A 22,179-nucleotide genomic window follows, 5' to 3' on the forward strand; every position below is an offset into this window, starting at 1 on the left:
CTACAAAACATATAGGAAATTAATGTCAATTCTTCACAAACTCTCTAAAAAATAGAAGAGGAGAGAACACTCCTCAATTTATTTTATGAGGCCAGGATTACCCTGATTCCAAAACCAGACAAATATATCACATGAAAAGACGACTACAAACCAATATTTCTTATTAATATAGACTAATATAGGTGACCTGAGTAATCTGTTGAAGTTTTTCTGTAAGATTGTGCCAACCTTCTATACCAGCCTTGGAGCCAATAGCAAAGGTAAATTTATCACCCCATGCCTTATAAATTTCTCTTCCCCATAAATTTCCCCTTACAGACTTACAATAGAAGTAACAAAAATAGAGAGACAGAGACAAGAACAGATTAACAAGACATGCTCTGCCAAAAATAAGAGTTTTAAATTTTGACGAGGTAATCTAAGGATTCCAAAAGAGGGTTACCCATCCCTAGGGAACAAAGTAAACTTGGTGTTTGGGAGCTTGACAAAAAGAGATCACAGCTCAGGCCCCTGAGTGTGCAGTTCAGGAGGCCTCAGAGGAGCTCTGTGCAGTTGAGTTGTGTTTATTGAGCCACAGTAGCAAGAGGGTCTTGAATCCTGGCACAATCTGCAAGATTATCAGTTGTCAATTTCTGCAAAAGACCACCGTGCAATGTGTTGAATAAGCAGAACTAAATTTATTAGACTTAAGGAAGAGAGAACACCATGTTTACAGAGTCTTCATAGTATCTCAGCAGAGAGAAGCTGGGTGTATATTTACAAGGCTGAGACCTGGGCTGAATGATTTAAGGAGGGCGACTGTTTGGTATTGGAGAGGCTATGATAGCTTTGGATAGGTGGGCATGGTAGGATGGAATTCTTGAACTGAATATCGATGAGTGAGGTGTTTGTTTCAATTAGTAAGTGATCTAAGTTGGTTCTGAGCCTTAGCTATTTTTCTCAGAAAATACTTGCTTCTGGAAGACAAGTTATTTTTGCCTCATCTAAGTATTGCTTAACACAGAGTAAGAAAAGATGCATTTTCCTAGAATTGTTTGGCACATTGCAGAAATAAACAAAGACCGCCCACCCAAATGAGAACAAACAGAGGCTATTTATTCAGGGCTTGGTACAGCAAGGAAGTCAATCGTCATCACCTCCGCCTGTCTAATACTCAAGGGCAGGCAGTGGAGCAGGACAGATTTATGGTAAAAGAAGAGACGGCTTCAGAAATGCTCTGACTGGAGGTTGTTGGCCTGGGAAAGCTGAAAGTCCACTCACTTAGAAACATGGTATCTTATGTAATTGGTTTTGGCGCCATATTTGGCTTTCTCTGGTTGGTCTGGAGTAGGAAGCAGGAGAAAAAATAGGGAAGCTAACAGTCACCTAGCAAGTCCTGACCATTCTGGACCAATTGCTGCAGAGTTTGTGGGTAAAACTTCTAAAACCATAAATCCTGGCCATTGTCATTTGTGTATTAAATCCTGTAACATGGACAGGAAAGCATGTTGGCCTCAGCTCTCAATTGAAATTGGCCCCAAAATGTCTACCTGTAATGAAAACTATGTTTTGAAATTGTGAAACTATTAATAGAAGTGGTCTGAGGCTCTGAATCTCTGAGAATGATTACAGTGTTTTATGAAGCAAACTTAGAGAAGATGAACTTCTTAGCCAGAATTCTTTAAAAGTTTGTAGGATTTTTCATATATAAGAGAGAAGCAGGTGAGTAGGTAGGCTTAATTATATGCAAGCGGGAGACTGCATTATCTTCAGGTGGTGTTAGGTTAGCCATCTGCAAGTGAAGAGATTATTTTCCAAATCTCCTTAGATTTCCAGATGGAAGTTAGCAATAGAGAGGAAGGTGAGGTGTAGTTAAGCATCCTTGATTAGGTGTGTCCTGATGACTCCATGAGTCCAGACGATGATTTCCCCCTGATTTTAGTTCCCTTAATCATAGGCTTCTGTGTTGTTGCACAGTTTCTCCCCCTGCATTTGGCTTTCCTAAGTTAAAATACAATTAGCCCCCTTATTCACCCTGCAAGTTCTCAGAAGTTTTAGTAAAGCCTGTCCTCTTACTCTCTCTAAACTATTAAAGATTAAGCTTCTTTTCTGGATTATACAAATTGAAGGAGCAGATCAAGATTTTCTATTTATTTTCAGATTGCTGAACTCAGACTCATTCATTAAAAAATGAAATATTTCTTCAAAAGGTTTTTACACTGTGAAATTTTGTTCAACTTAAGTCTTGGTTCAATGACAGTGTTACAAATATGCATGACTTATAACTGAAAATTATGAAGACATCAAAAATTATATCTTTACATGATGAGGCTTCTGACTGGCCTAGGATGGTCTTGGAATCCTTTCTGTGCACCCCCAATAATGTGGGATGTACGGGGAATTGCTGCATCATTTCTAGCCTGAGTTTTCTCCCTGTACTGTTTCAATCTTCACTGTCCTCAGAACTGCACTATGTCTGGCTTCAGTGGAAGCCTTCAGTCGACGTTTGCATGAGGCAGTTTATACTGTGTGAATTTTCCACACTGCACAGGCATACCTGCTTGTCTTATATCCCAATGGGTTTTTGAATCTCCAACGGGTCCTTCCTCCTCCTCACTGGCTCCTCCCCAGTATGGACTTACCTTTGTCTGTGAGAGATATTTCCAAGCTGTCTTCTTCCATTACAAGGAGTGTTATTTGTCATGCCTGGGTATGCGTGTGGGGCCATTGCGCAGCTTAGACTGCTGTGTATCATCCAGTCTGCTTGTGGGTGGCTGCTTTTCATCTATTTTTCATCCAGTTCTCTTCAAAAGAGGGAACCGCCATTTCCCTGATGACATGGAGCCTCCTTGGCTGTCGTCTTATGCTTGACTCACTCTTCTTTTTTAGGCTGTCAGAGGGTATTCACACTCTACAACAGTATTTATGCCTTCATCAAAACAGAATCTCTGCTTCAAAAAAGTTACCATTTGGATACACACATATATATATATATATATATATATTTTTTTTTTTTTTTGAGACGGGGTCTCGCTCTGTTGCCTAGGCTGGAGTGCAGTGGCGCAATCTCGGCTCACTGCAAACTCCACCTCCTGGGTTCACGCCGTTCTCCTGCCTCAGCCTCCCAAGTAGCTGGGACTACAGGCACCTGCCATTACGCCTGGTTAATTTTTTTGTATTTTTAGTAGAGACGGGGTTTCACTGTGTGTTAGCCAGGATGGTCGCGATCTCCTGATCTCGTGATCCGCCCGTCTTGGCCTCCCAAAGTGCTGGGATTATAGGTGTGAGCCACCGTACCCGGCCTGGATATATTTTCTTTCTGGATCTTTGATTATACTTATGTTAGAGATTTTGATCATGTCCAATATATATCATATGGCCATTTATGTCTTTTCAATTCCTTTCTTCCCACAGCTTTAATGAGGTAAAATTGACAAATAAAAATTATATATATTCATAGTGTGCAAGGTGATGATTTGATATATATACACATTGTGAAGTGTTGACCATGATCAAGCTAATTAAACATATCCATCACTTCACATAGTATTTTTTTTTTCTGGTAAGAACATTTAAGATCTACTCTCTTACAAATTTCATGTATTCAATAGAGGATAATTAACTATAGCCACCATGCTGTACATCAGATCTGCAGAATTTATTCGCCCTGCCTAAATGAAATTTTCTACCCTTTGACCAACATCTCCCCATTTTCCCCAATCCCTTTGTCTTTTTGTGCTTTAGTTTGTATATTTTCCAGTGAAAGTAGAACATATACTTTTCTACTATATATATAGATAAGTATATATACTCATTATCTATATCTATATATACATATATACTATATATAATCTATATCTGTATATAATTTATAGCTATATTATAGATATAGATTATATATATAAAATCTATATATACACAATCTGTCTATATATCATCTATTGAGTTTTAATTAATTAATTTTAAAATTAATTAATTAAATTAATTAATTAGTACCTTTCAGTGCTAGAGTTTCCATTAGACTATTTCTTTACCTAATTAATTTTAGACCCCAAGTTTCTGGTGAAATTTTGCATCCTTTCCTCTAATTTATTGAACATGATAGTTTTGTTTACATGAAATAACCTGTTTGAGAACTCTGGTATCTGTATCACCTGTGGGTCTGTTGCTGCTGTCATGGTTTTATACCTGGTTTTTAGTTTTGTAATCGAATACCATAAATGGGTGACTGATGTGAGACATTGTGAAATAAAATTAGCAGAGATCCAGAATAATACTATTTTTTTCTCTGAAGAAAGTTAAGTTTCCCTTCATTACGCGCAGATAGTGTATGGACTGATTTATTTCAGTTTTTTCTTTTGCTTGCTTTTAAATTTCCAGAGCTGTCCTAATACAGGGTTCTTACTCCTGGGGTGTGGCTCTTCTGGTCTCAGCTGAGCCTGAGACAATCAACAGGGCTTCTCCACTTAGGGGCTTAGTGTCTGCAGCGTTGTCCAGCTCTCCACTCTGTGGCCATCCATTGTTTCTTCCAAGAAGTCAGCTGCCAATCTTATTGCTGTTCCATTGAAGGAAATGCACTTATTTGTTCTCCTGCTGCTTTAATTTTTTTATCTTTGATTTTCAGGTGTTTACTATAATGGAACTAAGCATTGTAGAGATGTATCTATATCTACATCTGTATCCTGCTTGAGATCTGTAGTGCTTCTTAAGTCAGTTGGAGTATTTTGTTAGTTTCTAAAAATTCTTGTTGATCTCTCCTCTAATATTGTGTCCCCATCTCTCCTTTTTGAATTGAGACCCTAATTACAAGTATGATGTCATTTTTTACCATGTACTATACATTACTTATGCTTTACATCTGTATTTGCCCTCCTTTTATTTTCTCCAACCTTCATTCTCCACACTAAAATTCTACTGACCTGTCCTTCAGCTAGATAAACTCCTCCCTATGTCTAATCCCTTATTACACCCATTTGTATGCTTCTTAATTTATATTATTGCAATGTTCAATTGTATAATTCCAATTTGAACTCCTTTCCTCTGGTGAAGATTAAAGTAGGTGAATTATTTTCTTAATAATTCAAGTTATACAGACAATCCACTGAAATTCCAGGCTGTCTTTGGTAAAACTTTAGCCAAATCTTCAATATGTGGTATCACTGGCACCATAACATTTGTACATATAAAAAGTTGGAAAATGACCTGGGGCTTCACCGGCTCATTGGTGATCACCAGATCACATATTCAAATGATGAGGACAAACAATAGAAAAAAATCAGCCCCTAAGAATCTCAGCACTAAACCTCTACCTCATCTCTCAGAAACCAATGTTTCTCACTGAGGAAAGGTGAATGGCTTACGTGTCCCTTCAGTATAAGGGAACAGAGAATTGAATTGGTCATATCGGACTCACTTGGCTGACCAATCACTGGGACTCTGGGGAGGTGAGATGTCAGAGGCTCTTTAGGGTGCTGGATACTTGAAAGCAGCCCGGTCTGAGCAGCAGGGGGTTCCATCCCGATCTGAGTCGTGGTACCAAAAGCTGTTCAGAAAATCCACCAGAACATCATTATTCATAAGTCTTGATTTAGAATTTTGCATATGGGACACAAGAACAATTCTGATGAAGTATTCTAAGTTGGGGTGGGTTGGGGGAGGTGGAGTTTTTATAGAGCTTTAATAAGAGATGCCAGCCAAAGTTCTGCAACTTTTAGGACAGTAGTTGGTTAAAAACAGTTATTCAGAGGAGGAACCCATTGTTCTTGTGAGTTAGCAGCCGCTGGCCAGGTAGGTTAGGGTTAGGGAGAGGGGTGGGAGGAGCAGTTGGTTGGGCTAGTGGGGTAGGGGGAGGAACAGGGGAGCCACCGCAGTTACCTGAGCACCTTGGCAGGGACCGTCTGTCGTCCTCCGCATCTCTCACATCTTCCTTTCCAGTACCTACCACCACCTCATGCATGATGCATTTCATTTTTGTTTAATTTATTACCTGCTTCCTCTGCCCCATAAAAATGTCGGCTAGAGAGGGTAGAGGTCTTTATCCATTTGGGTCATTGCTGCATCCCCAGCCCCTGTTCCATGCCCAGAACATCACAGATATACAATCCTATTGAATGAATAAAGGAGGAAGAACGGCAGTGCATGGGGAATCTTGTAACGTGGGGGACTCACAATGCTTCCTCCAGAAAGCCTGCCGCATTCTCCCCTCCCCATTATAATATCACATCTATGCTCTGTGGTCAGGGCAGACGCAGGCCAAGCTGCTCATCAGAAGCTGTGTTATTAGGTTGTTCTAAGCTCTCTATAAAAGGCCGTTTTCATTTATGTCAGTAGAATTAGGCTACAGGTTATACTTGCAAATGAGATAAAATCACTAGAGAAATCCAAATTTCAACTTGGTATTATTTTAATATATGTAAGAGTTGTATGATTCCAACAATAAAAAAGTATAATTTCCTTCAAATTCAAAGACCTTGAGAAGATATTTTCATATGAGCAGCCAATGGAATGCAAAATGGAACTAAATGATAAACTTAGATGGAAAGGGCAGCCTTCTGTGAGTAGACAAGTGGACAGGCATCTCCTTTCTACAACGAATCAGTTCCTGAACATCAGAGTTTCTGTGCAAAAATGTCAAATAATGAGAAATAAGCTCCCAATAAATGTACAAAATTAAAACACATTGTTAGTCAACTCCCGTAGCTAAAACACAGTCAAATAATTATATATAGGGAACAAACTATTATGTAGAAAGAAAAACGTTGCTACCGGATTATGAATTCATACAGTTGTCTTCAGAGAACCGCTTATTAGAACTTCTCATAGTAACATAAAAATCGGAAGCATGTATTCCTTTCCAAAACATCTATATGTGATTCCAGTCTTCTAACCACTGTATTTGGAGTGAAACTTGAGACTGTTCCCAAACTCATTTGATAAAAATATCGTATTGGGTTTTGGTTACGTATGTGGCAATGTTTCTTATGTCAGTCTAGGCCCCCAAACTTTGTATTGTGAGATATCGTTGAGCAAGTAACACAGGTTACCACCTCCAGGGCAGAAGTCCCAGGTTGAGCCCACTATGTGATTTGCTGGTGTCAGGGTCACCAAGAAAGACACAACTCACACAGGCACTGGATGGAACAGCATTTTGCTCACAGAGGGAAAAGACAGAGCAAGATCAGCTTTGATAGTCAGTATTGGTCCCCCGAGGCCTGCAAGTCTCACCCCACAGCCTGAGCAGGAGCTGGTCGGCATGCACCACACCCATCTTGTGCAAGAGGCCCAAGACCCGTCCCCCGTCCCCCACCCCCAACGCTGTATGACACATGCATGTTTAAACAGAGCAAAGTACACATCGCTCGTGGAACAGGGAAAGTCATTCCCAGACAAGGCCATGTGCACAGCATGGGCTGAGGCCTCTTGCTCTCCACGTAAGGAAATGTTCCAGGCCCACGGCACACCCTCATGCAGTTGTGTCAGGTCTGCAGGCTGTGCACGACTGTCTTTCTCAACAGGCACTTTACATTCTATGATGCCCACGTATTAGGAGCCAAAGGTTAGCTGTTGGGAAATGTTAAGCAGGAAGAAGCTCTGTAGTATTGAATTACGTCTCCCTCTTGAAGTAATGGAGTCGTTAATATAACCACTCCAAACAGATAAGAATTAAATTGACCTTTTCTCAAATCCCTTTGTCCTTATGCAACCTTGAGAAGGTCATGGTCATCCTCTATGGCTCAACATCTTTCATGTCTCGAAGATTTGGAATTAAGTATAATAATATTTTAAATATTATGAACTAATTATACTATTTTATGTTAAGGTAACTTCATGTTTAAATTTGTTTTTACTTGTACTGTTTTGGAGAAGTTGGTCTTTAGAGTGGTAGTCTAAAGTATCCTATTGAAAATCTCACAAGAACATAAATCATATTAGGATAATTAGGAAAATATTATGTTCATTGTGGTTTTAAGCTTAATTGAAATTTTAAGAATTACTTAAGAACCGGGAGGTTTGTCAGACACCTGGAATCCTCAAAAATTTATGAATGCACTTTTAAATGTTCGAAGGTGTTAATTAATGTTTGCAAATAGGAATGAATGTTATTCAGAGGCCCTCTTGGGAGTAATTTTTAGCATTTGTAGACTTAGAATGACAAGATGTAGAAGTTAAATGTAAAAAACTTAAGAACTAGAATTCTGAAATGGTAACTCCTGTAAATTAAATAAGTCAAAGCAAACGCTGGATGACTGTTAGGTGTGCAACCCCCCTGAGGCCGTTTGTTTACTGTGATTCTCCTCCCCTTCACTCCCCTTGGATTCTATGCCATCGAGATCTGTTGCCACCTCCTTGAGAATCCTGAGGGGAATGAGTGGGATATGGGCCCAGTGAGAAGATGATTGCTCTGTTGACCTCTTGGGCCTCTTATTGCCTGCAACCCTGCCACCAAATGGAATACATGCAATGTTTAGAAGTTCTCTGTTCTTTAGCCTCTGTGGCTTGAGATGAGGAAGAATAACTTTAACTGTACTAAGTCATTTTCCTTGTTTTGTTTTTGTTTTCTTTGTATTTGGAGGCAGAAGTTTGTTATATGTTTAATTTTTTCCAGTGATGTCAGAGGCCCTGCTCCCTGATGTCATGCTTTGCGAGAGCTTGCTTCCCTGGCTGTATTAAGGGATTTGAATCTCTTGATTGTTACATATTTGACTTTGAATGTATAACCATGGCATTTTTTTTTAGAAAAATACTTACACATAAGATAATTGTTTTGAAGAACACTGCAGGTTGTTATTCTGTTATGACTGCAGACTTTGTTTTGCTCAAAGCAAATCTACTTGGGCATTACAGAAAAAGAAGAGCATGATGAATGTCCTGTAAGAATCTGTGATATCTGCCTCTGTGTGAATGCAAAACAACTTGCTTTCCTACCAGGGCTTGTACTTATTCATTGGATTCTTCCTCATTACCTGAGCTGCTAGGTGAATGTTTGGCTGTTGCTTATTTATTTTATAGGATTTTCGTTAAGTCTTTGTATATTTCTTAATACAACAATAGAGATTGTAGGTGAGTTTAAAATTATCTGTAATGTTATTTAACAGAATGCATTAAGTTTGAGACAATGACATTATGTAAATATATTGAATGAGTTCTAATCTAGAGTGTGAGGTGCTAATCTCTATGGCGAGCAAAATGGAATTTCATGTTGACAGCAGCAGTGCGTTTCCTTTACTTTTATGTGCTGAATTCTGGCAATTTCCAGAATGAGTGCAAAGCAGGTAATTAAAGTTAAAGGTAAAGGTTTGACAATGATGCAAGGATTTTTATGAAACCTCTATACAGTGGCAAGAATCTTCCCTGTAAAGTTTGTATGTTTTGGCACTAGATAAACCTTATTTTTAAAATATTTTAAATTAATTTTAATCTCCCCCCTTTTGTTTTAGTGAATATGTTGGGCATCAGATTAAAATGACATTCTGAAAAATATTCCTTCAGCCGTAAGACCCTCGCTGGTTCTAAGAAACCCTCAATGTGTTGTTAAATAAAAACTGCACTGGCCAAGATGAGCAAATAGAAGTTGGTTTTATTCCCACACTATGAAGAGCAGCAGGGGAGAGAACACAGACCAAGCCCAGATACTCAGATTTGCTGAAACAAAGGGCAGGGAAATTTTTAAGAGCTGGGGTGGTGCTTGTAGGCCATCTGTGTTTCTAGTTTGCTTCACTCCAAGGGAAAGTAAACTTTCTCCTGTCTTCATGACAGCAGGTAGTTTTACAACTCGGAGCACATTAGGCACCCACCTCCTATGGAGACTGGGAGACAGAGCACCATCTTCCTTGATAATTGCATCTCAAAGGGACAGCTCCTAGGTCCTTGAAAAAGACAGTTCTGGGTTTAGAACTGGCAAGAGGACTTTTGAAAAGATTCACATCTCAAAAGGGAAGAGAAATAACTTACAATTATGACTTCTCTAAAGTAAATGCTCTCAGTAAAGGAAGGTCAGGGGCAAGGGTCAGGAAGAAGTCTTCTGAAGTCGTGACCAGCTGAGGGACTGTGAGGGCCACCTTGGTGGGAAGTTTTACTTCTGAACCTCCAGGTTGGTCCTCGACACCCCTAATTTCAGTGTTGCAGACACCAGATGCGAGACAACAGGAAGAGCTGACTGGGTGGTTCAGGACCTGCCACTGGGGACAGTTTCTTCGTCCACCTTTGGTCTTGGGTCCCTGCTTCCATGTCCTTCTTGCTCACGGCTGTGACAGGCCACCTGCACTGCTTATGAGGTGATACTCTCCCAGCTGTGCACTCTCCCAGTGTCTTCCCTGATGCTGGGTCTGGGATTCTGCGAGCCACGTTTCTACATTTCTGCTTTGTCAGTGAGTTCCCAGCGAATGGGGAAGTATCTTCCAGTGGGAGGCCTGGAGGGAGACCGCAGTCCTGAGGAGGAGTGGGGGAGGGGGAGGAGGGGGATGGGGGAGGGGGAGGAGGGGGAGGAAGGGGGAGGGGGAGGGGGAGGAGGAGGGGGAGGAGGAGGGGGAGGAGGAGGAGGGGGAGGAGGAAGGGCAGCACTGGCTGCACTCTTCCTGGGGGCTTTCTGTCTGGCTCCCACTCCTGTGAGCATCCACCATCAACACTTTCTCACCCTGGCCACACCAGGAGAACAGATTCCCTCCCTCATCCCCAGTTCAGCAGAAACAGGAAATATCAGTGCAAGGACTGTGCTGTTATCTCGAAAATAGATTTTTGTTGTTGTTGTTGTTACATTAACCTAAAATCTCATCATGTAGAACAGAGCAGTTTCTTTGAGATTCTGCTCAGGTTTCCCTTGAGATTCTGCCTCTTTTACAGATTGCATAAAAAACATCCAGCCATTTGAAAGGGTAAATTTGCCAACTGGAGGGAAGATGATATCTAGTGTGTCCAGGGCACCGCTCCTTGTGACCTGTCAGTCAAGAAATTGTGTGTGTTTTGACACTTCTAACCTCAGCCTTATATTTTGTTTATTAAACTAAATTCATCATAGCATCTTTTTATACCAAAAAGATTTAAAACTAAGCATGAAAGTGTTGGAGACCGTTTTTCACTTAGTCAAGCTCAATACATGCCAATGTCAGCCCCTAAAGAGGAGAGCATTTGCCATCAGCAGACAAACACTTGGGTAGAATACCAAGCGACTGCAAGTAGATTCTTCTAATTTATAGATGGTTGGTAGACAATTTCTGACAGTCCCCCCACCTCTAAATATATTACTGTTTGTCTATACTTGGAAACGATTCTGTTCTGATTAGTTGGGGGACAACTTAGCCCTCTTGCATCTAAATTCTTGGAATACCAAATGCGAGTTGAAATTTTAAAAACTGGTTCAAATAAGACATATCCTTCCTGTCACATCAAATTGTGTGAGCTCAAATATATTTCTGTGATTCACTTATGTTTTCTGTCTATCAAATCAAACTCCCAACTGCTTCATTATCAAGCGTTTTTGACCTCTTTAGGAAATGGTTCCATATAACCCTCTAGATTTTTTTTAATGTGAGATGTGGTCGTAGATTTCTGACATTTTATAAGATGGATATGAGTTTGAAAAGGAAGGAAGCTAAAAATGAAAAATGCTGTTTTCTAGTGCTGGGACTGAATCATTATTGACGATCATTCCCTTGCATAACATTTCTAAAATGGTACCAAACCAGGAGGCACATATATCAAATGTTAGGGCTAAAATGGATGTTAAAGACTAATCAGTGGCTTTGTAAATGATAAAGGTCATTTTGGATGAAATGATAATTTCGTGTGTGGGCGTTGCAGTGTGGGTTAGAATTATAGAGCTGTTGGCTGCAGCAGCTCTGCAATGTGGCGGAAGGAGAAACAAGCTCAAAGGGAGAGCCCTTGGGCTTGAGTCCTGGCTCTGCCATTGGTAGCTGCGGGAGCCCAGGCAGATATTTAACTTGGCCACTTGTGCTTCTTCTGTTAAATGAGGGTAATGACATCTACTGGATTTGTTATGAGCATGACCAATAAGAGATTCAAAGCACCTGGTACAATTGGTGTCTGGACTATGCAAGTGCTCTAGAAATGGAATTAGGTAAAGTGAAGGAATCACTACTAAGAAATAGCTATGAGGCTTCAAAAAAAATACAGAAAATGGTTTCAAGTATATATATATAAAGAATCAACTAATAAAAGAGGAGTTCGAAGAATGATTGTATCAGGAGACTTAAGCAAAAGAAAAACAATTGAAATAAATTTTATCTTTATGGATACCAAGTAAAAGTTATAGATTTCTTACTATTTAATAAAAGTGTAATAAGACATAGCCAAGAGACTAAAAAATCCTCAAATTTCAAAATAAAGAGTAGTTTTGAGTCTTTATGTTAAAGCAATTGAAAATCCAAATTAAGGACAAGCAACGGTTAAGGGAATGTGAAAAATAAACCATGTACTAGACTCAAAATGAGTTTCCACAGGAAAGATTTGAGTCTCAGCCTCCTAAGAAAAAGAATAGGAGGCCAGGTGCAGTGGCTCACTCCGGTAATCCCAGCACTTTGGGAGGCCGAGGAGGGCAGATCACGAGGTTGGGAGTTCGAGACCAGCCTGGCCAACATAGTGGAACCCCCGTCTCTACTAAAAATACAAAAAAATTAGCCATGCATGGTGGCATGTGCCTGTAATCCCAGCTACTCTTGAGGCTGAGGCAGGAGAATTGCTTGAACCCAGGAGGCGGAGGGTGCAGTGAGCTGAGATCGCACCATTGCACTCCAGCCTGGGAAACAAGAGTGAAACTCCATCTCAAAAAAAAAAAAAAAGAATAGGAATACGGAAATGAAAGTCCTCTACAGACATCTATTAGCCTCTGCTTGCCTTTTCTTCCCAAATGTCATGGGGTCTGAATGAGGGCAGTAATTTTAATTGTCTTAGCCTATATAGGCAGTAATTTTAATTGTCTTACCCTATATGGCACTATTCTTCTCTTAAAGAACGCGAACTGTAGCACAGAGCAGCTCAATCTTTCAAGCTTTTTGGTTAACCTAATTATTCTAAACCTACTCCTATAGTTGTTGAAAGGACTAAGATTTTATCTGAGTGACATTCTCTGTAGTGTTCCAATGGGACTGACACTTAAGGGTTTTAGTTAAAGGGACAGATTTGACAAAATGGACCTTGTGAAACATATACATCTAAAACGCCATTGTTACTTTTAAAAACATTTTGATATATAGAATTTCATTTTATTCTTACATCCTACCCATTTTGTAGATGAGGGATATAAAAAGGAAAGGACAGAGAGGTTGGTTCTGTGATTTGAGTTTCTGCCAGTTTTCTCCACACCGATGAGCTATTTTCTTAACTTCTATATGACCAAGAATTCCCACTCCTAGGTATGTGACCAAATTTACTGAAAGTATTTATTCAGACAACACTTGTATGTGAATGTTCATAGCAGAACTATTCACAATGGCCAAAAAAGTGGAAATAACCCAATATCCATCAATAGAGGAGTAAATCTGATCTTAGCCAAGGTCCTTATTTGCTTTCTTTTCTCCAGAGACCACTGTCTTCCTTTTTCTCTCAATGCCCAATGCCTGGAAAAGGTTGTGTCCTGTGTCTTATTCATTCATTACCTGCCCCAGTGTTAACTAAGATACCAGCAGAAAAAGGCTGCAAGTGGTTATAACTCCAAGATATGTTTGCATTTTTGTATGAACTTGAACTTCCTAGAGTTCCTAGGACAGGTGTTGACATCTCAACCTCAAGTGTTCTTTAGTGTTTCTTATTCATGATGGCCACTTGAGTTCACGTCTTTATCTCCCTTCTCCATCAAAATTACTTTAAAGTTACCATAAAGAAGTACAAAAATAACTTCTAATCAGAGCCTTATCAGAAGATCAGAAGTTTGGGGAAATTCCTTAAAGATGGGAAGAGGATGGGATCCTACTTGTAGGTAAACAAAGCCAAGGAAGCTCCAGTATGAGCAAGCTGGAGAAAGCCACAGGGAAGAAGGGAGCTGGTCTCGCTGGGAGGACTCTGGGAACGTTACAAGCATGGAGTCAACAGGTCTATAGAGGTGAGTGGGAAGGGGAAATTCACACTGAATAGTTAGACTTCCTCCTGCAGAGCAGCTGTGCCACTGACTTACCCCAAACCCATTGAGACCTGGTAGTAAGCACTTAGACCCAGGCACAAACCAGTGACACCATTTCTGAAGACGTGGGACCTCTTCCTAGAGTTCCTAGGATGGGTGTTGGCATCTCAATGTAAAGTGTCCTTATTTTGCCATTGACAGTGAGATTGTCCTAATTGCCCGGTGCCCTAAAGTGGAATCTGCCATATAATACACCTCACCGGTAACACACAAAGCTCAGTCACTCTCATTAAGGCAAGGATCAGTAGCAGATGGAATCCGCTCCGGTTACCTATATGAACTGTCTTAGTCTATTTAGTGTTGCTATAAAGGAACATCTGAGGCTGGGTAATTTATAAGGAAAAGAGGTTTATTCGGCTCATGATTCTGCAGGCTGTACAAGAAGCGTGGCACCAGCTTCTGCTTCAGGTGAGGGCCTCAGGAAGCTCACAATCACGGTAGAAGATGAAGAGGAAGCAGCATGTACAGAGATCACGTGGTGAGAGAGGACGCAGAGGGGAAGGTGCCAGGCTCTTTTTAACAACAAGCTCTTGCAAGAACTAATGAGTGAGAACCCACTAATTACTTGGAAAGCACCAAGACATTGATGAGTGATCCACCCTCATGACCCAAACACCTGTTATTAAGACCCACGACCAACACTGAGAGTCAAAATTTCAATGTGAGGTTTTGGTGGAGGACAAACATCCAAACTGTAGCACTAACTGATCAGATCAGTAGTTAATACATATGAACAGACAATCTTCATTTATTTTGTGATGTTTATTTTACTCAGAGAACAATTAACTAGGGGCAAAAATTAATCTTTTGGAGGACACTATCGACAATATATTTTTAAATGTTTTCTATTGCCTGAATTTGCTTTGAGAAAATATTGCATTTGGAACAAAAGACTCCCTATGAAAAAGGAAAAATGTCTTGTCTTGTATAAATATGATTGCCAAAATGAGCAATTCAGAGCAAGAGGTGAAAGAAAATGCGATGAACAATTTTCAGAGCATAGAGTAGAAAAGGCTGAGAGATGGAGGATATGATAGCAAAGTCAAGGTCCTGGTAAACTAATCCATGAGATCAATCATATAATGGGAGTTCAAGAAAGAGAGAAGAGAATGAATATGGGAGAGGAAATGTAAAACAGTAAAACTTCCCTACATTGAGAAAAGGTGAAAGGCTTCTATTAAAAGGACCCAGGATGCTGACAATGTGAATGGAAAGGAATCTGATAGCTAGATATATCATAATTAAAATGTAAGAAACCAGGCACAAATAAAACATCCTAAAATCTCCAGAGAGAATCAAATTAAGCACGCACACCATTTTCTGCAAAGAATAAGAATATGATTATCAGAACTGTTGTGAAGAAATGAGACAAGTACTTTTTTTTTTTTTTTTTTTTTGAGACGGAGTCTTGCTCTCTCACCCAGGCCGTAGTGCACACTTTTTTTGATACAATACAACTTTATTTACAACAGACAGAGGGCCACATTTGGCCCATAGGCTGTTGGTTTCTGGCCTCTGCTCTTGGCTGTGAACATTCTTTTAAAAAAAATTTTAGTTGACTCATAATAATTGTACTGATTTATGAGATACAGAGTGATATTTTGATACATGTATATAGTGTGTAATGATCTAATTAAGGTAGTTAGCATATCCTTCACCTTGAACACTTAACATTTCTTTGTGTTGTGAACATTCAAAATCCTCTCTTCTAGCTTTTTGGAAATATCCATTAAATTATTATTAATCATATTCCTCATACAGTGCTACAGAACACTAGAATTTATGCCTCACGTCTAGCTGTAACTTGAGACAAATACTTTCAAACCTAGGGGAAATGATTTAAAATACAGAATTCTTTACCAGTCAAAACAGCCAGTGATAAGGCAAAATACAGGCATTTCCCATATGTAAAGATTCGGAAAAGTTATTTCTCATCTTTGTCCTCTGGGAAACAAACCAACTGACCAAGAGTGTGCTCATGCAAAATGCCAAGTGATACAACAGTAAATCTAACTGAGGTCTGCAGAGGGAGAGAGGTCCCAGGAACAGGGGAGTGAAGTGGACCTAGAAGATGCCTAGTCCAGATTAGAGCAGGAAGACAAGGGATTTGGAGGGAAAAGGTAAAAGAGTGAAGCAAAGAGTTTGGTTAGGAAAGCGGTGATCTATGGAATGGGGATGTCATATCTTCTTTTCTACCAAAAATCCTAGAAAAAAAATAACAGCTTTCTAAGGAAGTTAGAGCCTATGTTAAAGCAAACTAAAACATGGCAAGATTTTGAGCAGGTTGTGGGTGTAAGAAAATAAAATCTCTTTTATCTGTGTTTTTGGAACAATTTATTTTGTATGACGCTTTTAATAGCACAGATTACATTTCCTCCTTGATAAGGCCAGTTTAACTACTTGATTCTATGGTAGCCAGTCTTTGCACTATCAATATTATAAATAATATAATCAATATTATAAATAGTGCTGTGTTGATTTTTCATAATTGGAAACAATTTACAGAGAAAGCCTGAGAGATTTAACATTTACACATTATTTTGTATCTCCAGTTGTTCATCTTTACACTAAATATAGTTATAACACTGTATGTTTTTGGGAAGTAAAATGAATGAAGGGAGCTGGAAGAGCCTGCACATGCACTGAGTTTCTTATTTTATGTAACAGAGAATCAAGAGACAATCAAATTGAGGGCCCCGAAATAGAAGTTTAAGTGTTTTTTAAAGCTCTATAAATAATCAGTGATAGAATTGAAACTAATAAGATGTGAAAATTAGAAGGAACAGGAAGGGGAAAATGAGGAGTAGCGGGGAGTAAATAGATGTTACTAAAATGCATAAATCATAAGTATATGATGGCCACATATTGAGAGGGTGTAGACAAAGTGGTTCCAGACACAGACTCTGGAGCCAGACTTCCTGAGTTCGAGTCCTACCCTACCCACTGATTATTGTGCCACCTTACGGAGTTTTTGTGAGAACTAATATACTACTGTATATAAATGCACGTGTTATGTAATACACATAATATATGTAATAAATGTTCACTATTATTAAGTAGCATTGTAAAGATTATGCCAGAGGCAGTCTAATGGTACATAATCTTTATAATATCAAATAGTAATTATTTGAGCAATTACTTTGAAAATATGAAAGGCAGATGGGAAAGTGGGGTCTATGGCAGAGGATATCAATCCTTTAACTTTTCTCTCCTGTCTGAATTTTCATTATATGCGCGTATTATTGTAACGAAAATATTTCTTTGGGTCTTAAGGACATTCATCTATAATATTGTGGGTATTGCAAAAGTCAGTATTCACTGATACTGGATATTTAGAAGCAGAAAGAGATTACTCATCTTGCAAGAAATAACTGGCAAGGCAGTAGAGGGCCTGTGAAAAAGAAGCATTTTATTTCTCTGAGACCAGACAAATGACAAGACAAAGAGAGAGGTCAAGATGGCAGAGTGTCTGGCTTCTTTACTCATGAATGTGAGGCATTTTCTCCGTCATGCACTGAACGTGGAGAGAATGGCCCTGGGCAGAAATCAAAACACGTGGCAGTTCTGGTAGCTCCAGGCTTTGGCAGTCTGGATGATGACACATCCTTTGAAGTACCTGTAACCATACACTTGGCTTGACCTGAGAGTTGCAGGACTGGGGCTTGTTTGAGAATCAAATGTATGAGATACCCTGAGAACTACCCGAAATACTTGTGCAGGTTGACCAGAGAGCTCCGACATTGCTGAGCTCTCACATAATCTAAGTAGTGCCATGGACCATGGGTGTAAATGCTCATATGATCTTCAGTGGACCTGCAGGTTTGTGAGGCCAGGGAAAATGCATGTTCCTTTCCTAACACCATCACTGTCTCCTCTTGGATTATTCCTGAGGGCGATTAATCTGTCTTTCTCTCTCCAGACTCATCCAACAGATCCTGTCCTCAGAATTGGAGCGAGAGCATCTTCCTAAAATGCACCTCTGAAAATGCACCTCTGCATCATTTTCAGAGGTGCATTTTTTAGAAGTGCATTTCAGAGGTGCATATATATATTAGAAGATGCTATGTTTTTAGTATTTGCAGGAAAATTCCTTTAATGAAAAAGACTGATCTTAGTTGAGAATATGTCTTGATAAGTCCACTGTGTGGAAGCAGTACCTTTGTGTGTGTGTGTGTGTGCATGTGAGTGTGTGTTTGTGTGTGAGTGTATGTGTATGTGAGTGTGTGTATGTGTGAGAGTGTGTGAGTGTAGGTGTGTGTGCATGTTTGTGCGTGTGTGTGTGTGTGTGTATAAGAGAAGGAATGAATGAAGAAGGAGTAGGGAAAGTGAGCATGGGGTGGGAGAGTGGAACTACCACTCTTTAGGTTTCACAGTAGGAGAAATTTTTCTTTTCTCCAAAATTTTCTCAGTATTTGTTGAAAAATGATAAAAATCAATATTTTGATCACAAGATTCTTGCTGACTGGCTTTTCGATAAATGAAATATAATTGTCAGTCACCCCTTGTTCTTCGTTATAAGGCTGGTCCTTCTGGGAAGACAGGTGGTCACATTCCTGCACTCACAGCGCCATTCATGAGATTAGTAGCAACACTGTTTCCTCTGCAAATGCCCCTGGTGCTTCCCACGGAGCCCCTGTTGACTTGGGCAGAGATTCTCTAGTAGGAGAAGTGAGGGGAGGGGAAGTCAAACATACCATCGCAGCAGATGGGCACCTTTGTGTCCAGACCTGGTGTCCTGTAAGGTTGATGTTGAGGACACTGAGTTGCACCCCACCTGTACAAGGTGCTTCAGAGATTTTCTTCTATCCCATTTCACTTACGTCACCCTGGCTCCGGAAGGCATGCTAATCTGAGTGTGGTGACCTCAGTTACACTTTTGCCCTCTAACAGCTTAGTTGAGAAACTAATTAGTTTTTCAGGTTAGTGAACTTGCAGCTTGCTGACTGTCATGAAATATGACACAGAATAAGTAAATGGAGAGGGAAGAGGATGAAATGTGAGCTGCAACTTTCCTTACAGCGGCTTTAGTAAGGGGACCAGAAGTATTGCAATGATGCGGAAATTTGTAGTTACCAAGTCCTTCTGTCTTCTATTTTATCCTGAATCACCTGATTTCAACCCCACTAACAAATAGCCCAGGGCCTTTAAGATTGAAACCAGGAGTCTTCAATTCAATCCAGTTCAATTCAATTCAATTCAGCACAATCTTAGAACAAACAAAATCTGTTTTTGACCTCCAGCTCAAAGCCAGTCAGTGAGAAACTCAGGGACCTCTGGTGGGTTACTATGCATGGTGTCTGCATGTGGCAATAACTGGGTAACCTAGAGCACAGGTCTTGGGTCTGAGACCTCAGCAACCTGGCTGGTGTGGAGTAGAATGGGGATGGGGAGACCAACCCAGTTGCAAGTCTAATCCCATTATGCACAGTTAGGCAATCCGGTGAACAGCATTTGATGTATTGGCAAACTCAGCTATGATCCAGGTAGGTGCTAATATCAGAGACAGCCGAATCCACAGGCAGAACATGGCAACAGGGAGAACCTCAGCATCGGGGGGAACCTGAGCAGGAGGGAGATCCCGGGCAGGGGGAGAACCCGAGCAGGAGGGGAACCCAAGCAGTGGGGACAGCCTGAGCAGCAGGGAGAACCTGAGCAGGGCGGAGAACCCGGGCAGCAGGGAGAAACCAGGCAGCCGGGAGAACCCAGGAAGCGGGGAGAACCCAGGAAGGGGGGAGAACCTGGGCATGGGGGAGAACCGGAGCACTGGGGAGAACTCAGGCAGGGGGTAGAACCTGGGCAAGGGGGTAGAACACAGGCAGCGGAGAGAAGCTGAAGTCAGGTGGCCAGGGCTCGATGCTGCCAGGTGGTCAGCAGGCTCCTGGTACAGTCCTGGTCTGGCCCTCGAGCTGTGAGAGCACTGTCTTTTGAAAAGGCTTATACACTGGGCTGGGCATGGTGGCTCACGTCTGTAATCCCAGCACTTTGGGATGCTGAGGCAGGTGGATCACCTGAGGTCAGGAGTTCAAGACCAGCCTGGCCAACATGGTGAAATCCTGTCTCTACTAAAAACACAAAAAACCAGCTGGGTGTGGTGGCACACACCTGTAGTCCCAGCTACTCAGGAGGCTGAGGTAGGAGAATCACTTGAACCTCGGAGGTGGTGGTTGCAGTGAGCTGAGATCGTGCCATTGCACTCCAGCCTGGCGACAGAGCAAGACTCCAACTCAAAAAAAAAAAAAAAAAAAAAAGCAAAGGCTTATACTCTGCTCCCAGGCATTGTGGGTTGTCTTTGCAGTAGACAGAAACAAAAGTACCAACCCCCAAACCTTTGTTTTTATAGAGGAGATCTATTAGACTTACTGAAATAATATATAGCAGATATAAATGTTTATAATGTGGTAATATGGACATTTTTGGATGTCCCCCTCCCTTGTCTTTGAGGCATTGGAAAAATGGAATGCAAACATTTCCTTTTGCCTCATGAGAGGTGGCCTGAACCCTGAGTCCTTTCTGATTTGGAGAAAAAATAGCCTAGATTTTTTTTTCTAGTTCCAGGGTTGATGAGCCATCAGAGTCTACTGTGAAAGAATAGGCATAGAGAGGCTAGGGTTTAATGGATACAAATACGCTTGGAAAAGCAGGAGATAGAGAGAGCTGGAGTCCTGAGACAAGGGGAAAGGCCAGCGCTGTGACTGGACTCTGCCTTCCGAGAAGAGGAGGAGGAGGAAACACCAAAGGTGCCGGCTGGCCATTCTTGTCACAGACTTCCGTGCCCAGACATGACACAGGAGCAGGTCCATGTTAGGGGAGCTTGAGCCATCATTAAGGGGCAAGAAAAGTCAGCCACCGGCTGCCATTATAATGACTATTTTGTGCCGGCAGGAGCAGTGGACATCTCCGGAGGGGGCCACCTGAACAGATGCTGGCTGTCTCGTGCCGAGGCCCCGCGCCAGATCACGGAACTGTGAAGTGATCCTGGGCAGAGGTGAGCAAGAATGGCTGAAGTTGACTTGTGTTTCATACCATTTCAGAAAGATGGGAGCTCATCATTGAAATTAAGTTAAATTGTAGAAAATAAGGAATTTTGGAACTTCTTAGACAAGATGCAATGATTATACTGTTTCCTGGTGGAGGTCTTGCCCTTCTCCTCCCTTCCTTTATTTTTATTGCTGTAGCGTGGATTTGGACCTATTTTTCTTTTAGTCTGTGGTCACAGAGGGTTCAGAAGTGTAACTGTGCTTGTGAAGACACATGCATTCCAGACTTCCTAATTAGATGCTTTCTTGTCACACTTTAAAACCCCTGCACTATTGGGAAGTGCCTGCCGAAAGGTCAGCCCATCACTCCTTGGTTACCTTCTGCAGTGACATGATATTTCTTTCACTGGCAACAAATGAGAAAGGGGTGGTACAGTCGGATATTAAGGGAACCAGAGCTATCTTCAAGGAGCAGGAAAAGTCAGCCACTGGCTGCCGTTATAGCTTGAGAAATGACTGGACGAGGAAAGTCTATTTCAAACAGATGATTACAAAACCTCACTAAAGCCAGTGCACGCTGGTGTGCGTCACAAATTGGCCTAGGAACAGCACCGGGGCATATACATTGTGGAAGTCAAGAAGTGAAGATTGCACGTGATCTGATTTCCCATAAAAAGACTCTCTTAGTTCTACACATTTAGAACCAAGGTCTGTTTTCCTCACCTGCTCTTTTGCCAGATGCAAAGACCCCTCGGCCACTCCCCAGCCTCTGTGTGTGTGTGTTTAGCATTTGTGAACCTCTCTGACCTCTTATCTTTTCAGGCTAATGAATTGGATACCTCTTTGAGGGCAGGATAGAGAAGAAGGCTGAGTTGGGGAGCCTTGTAAACTGAAGGGAGACAGCTGGGTCTGGAAGGAAAACGGGTATTAAAATGTCAACCAGTATCCAGTGTCCGATGGGCAGGGGCTGGGTCTTGCCTGCTTTTGTGTCATGCATGGGTAAAGTCGTATCTAAATATTTAATCTCTTTTGGCTTTTACTCCTTTCCCCTCCAATCCCACTTCCTTTAATTTAATTTTTATTTATTTAGTT

General features: G+C 40.9%; 1 long non-coding RNA gene across 1 annotated transcript in view; it reads left to right on the forward strand.

Annotated features, from left to right (window-relative positions):
* Window positions 1-21,095, forward strand: part of LOC134758966 (uncharacterized) — a 65,847-nt gene extending 44,752 nt beyond the window's left edge. Inside the window, exon 3 of the long non-coding RNA XR_010134786.1 lies at window positions 20,993-21,095. This is a non-coding gene — a long non-coding RNA (uncharacterized lncRNA). The remainder of the gene's footprint in view (window positions 1-20,992) is intronic.
* The last annotated feature ends 1,084 nt before the right edge of the window (window positions 21,096-22,179 follow it).

The sequence above is a fragment of the Gorilla gorilla genome, chromosome 6 (assembly GCF_029281585.2).
Source record: "Gorilla gorilla gorilla isolate KB3781 chromosome 6, NHGRI_mGorGor1-v2.1_pri, whole genome shotgun sequence".
Lineage (NCBI taxonomy): Eukaryota > Metazoa > Chordata > Mammalia > Primates > Hominidae > Gorilla > Gorilla gorilla.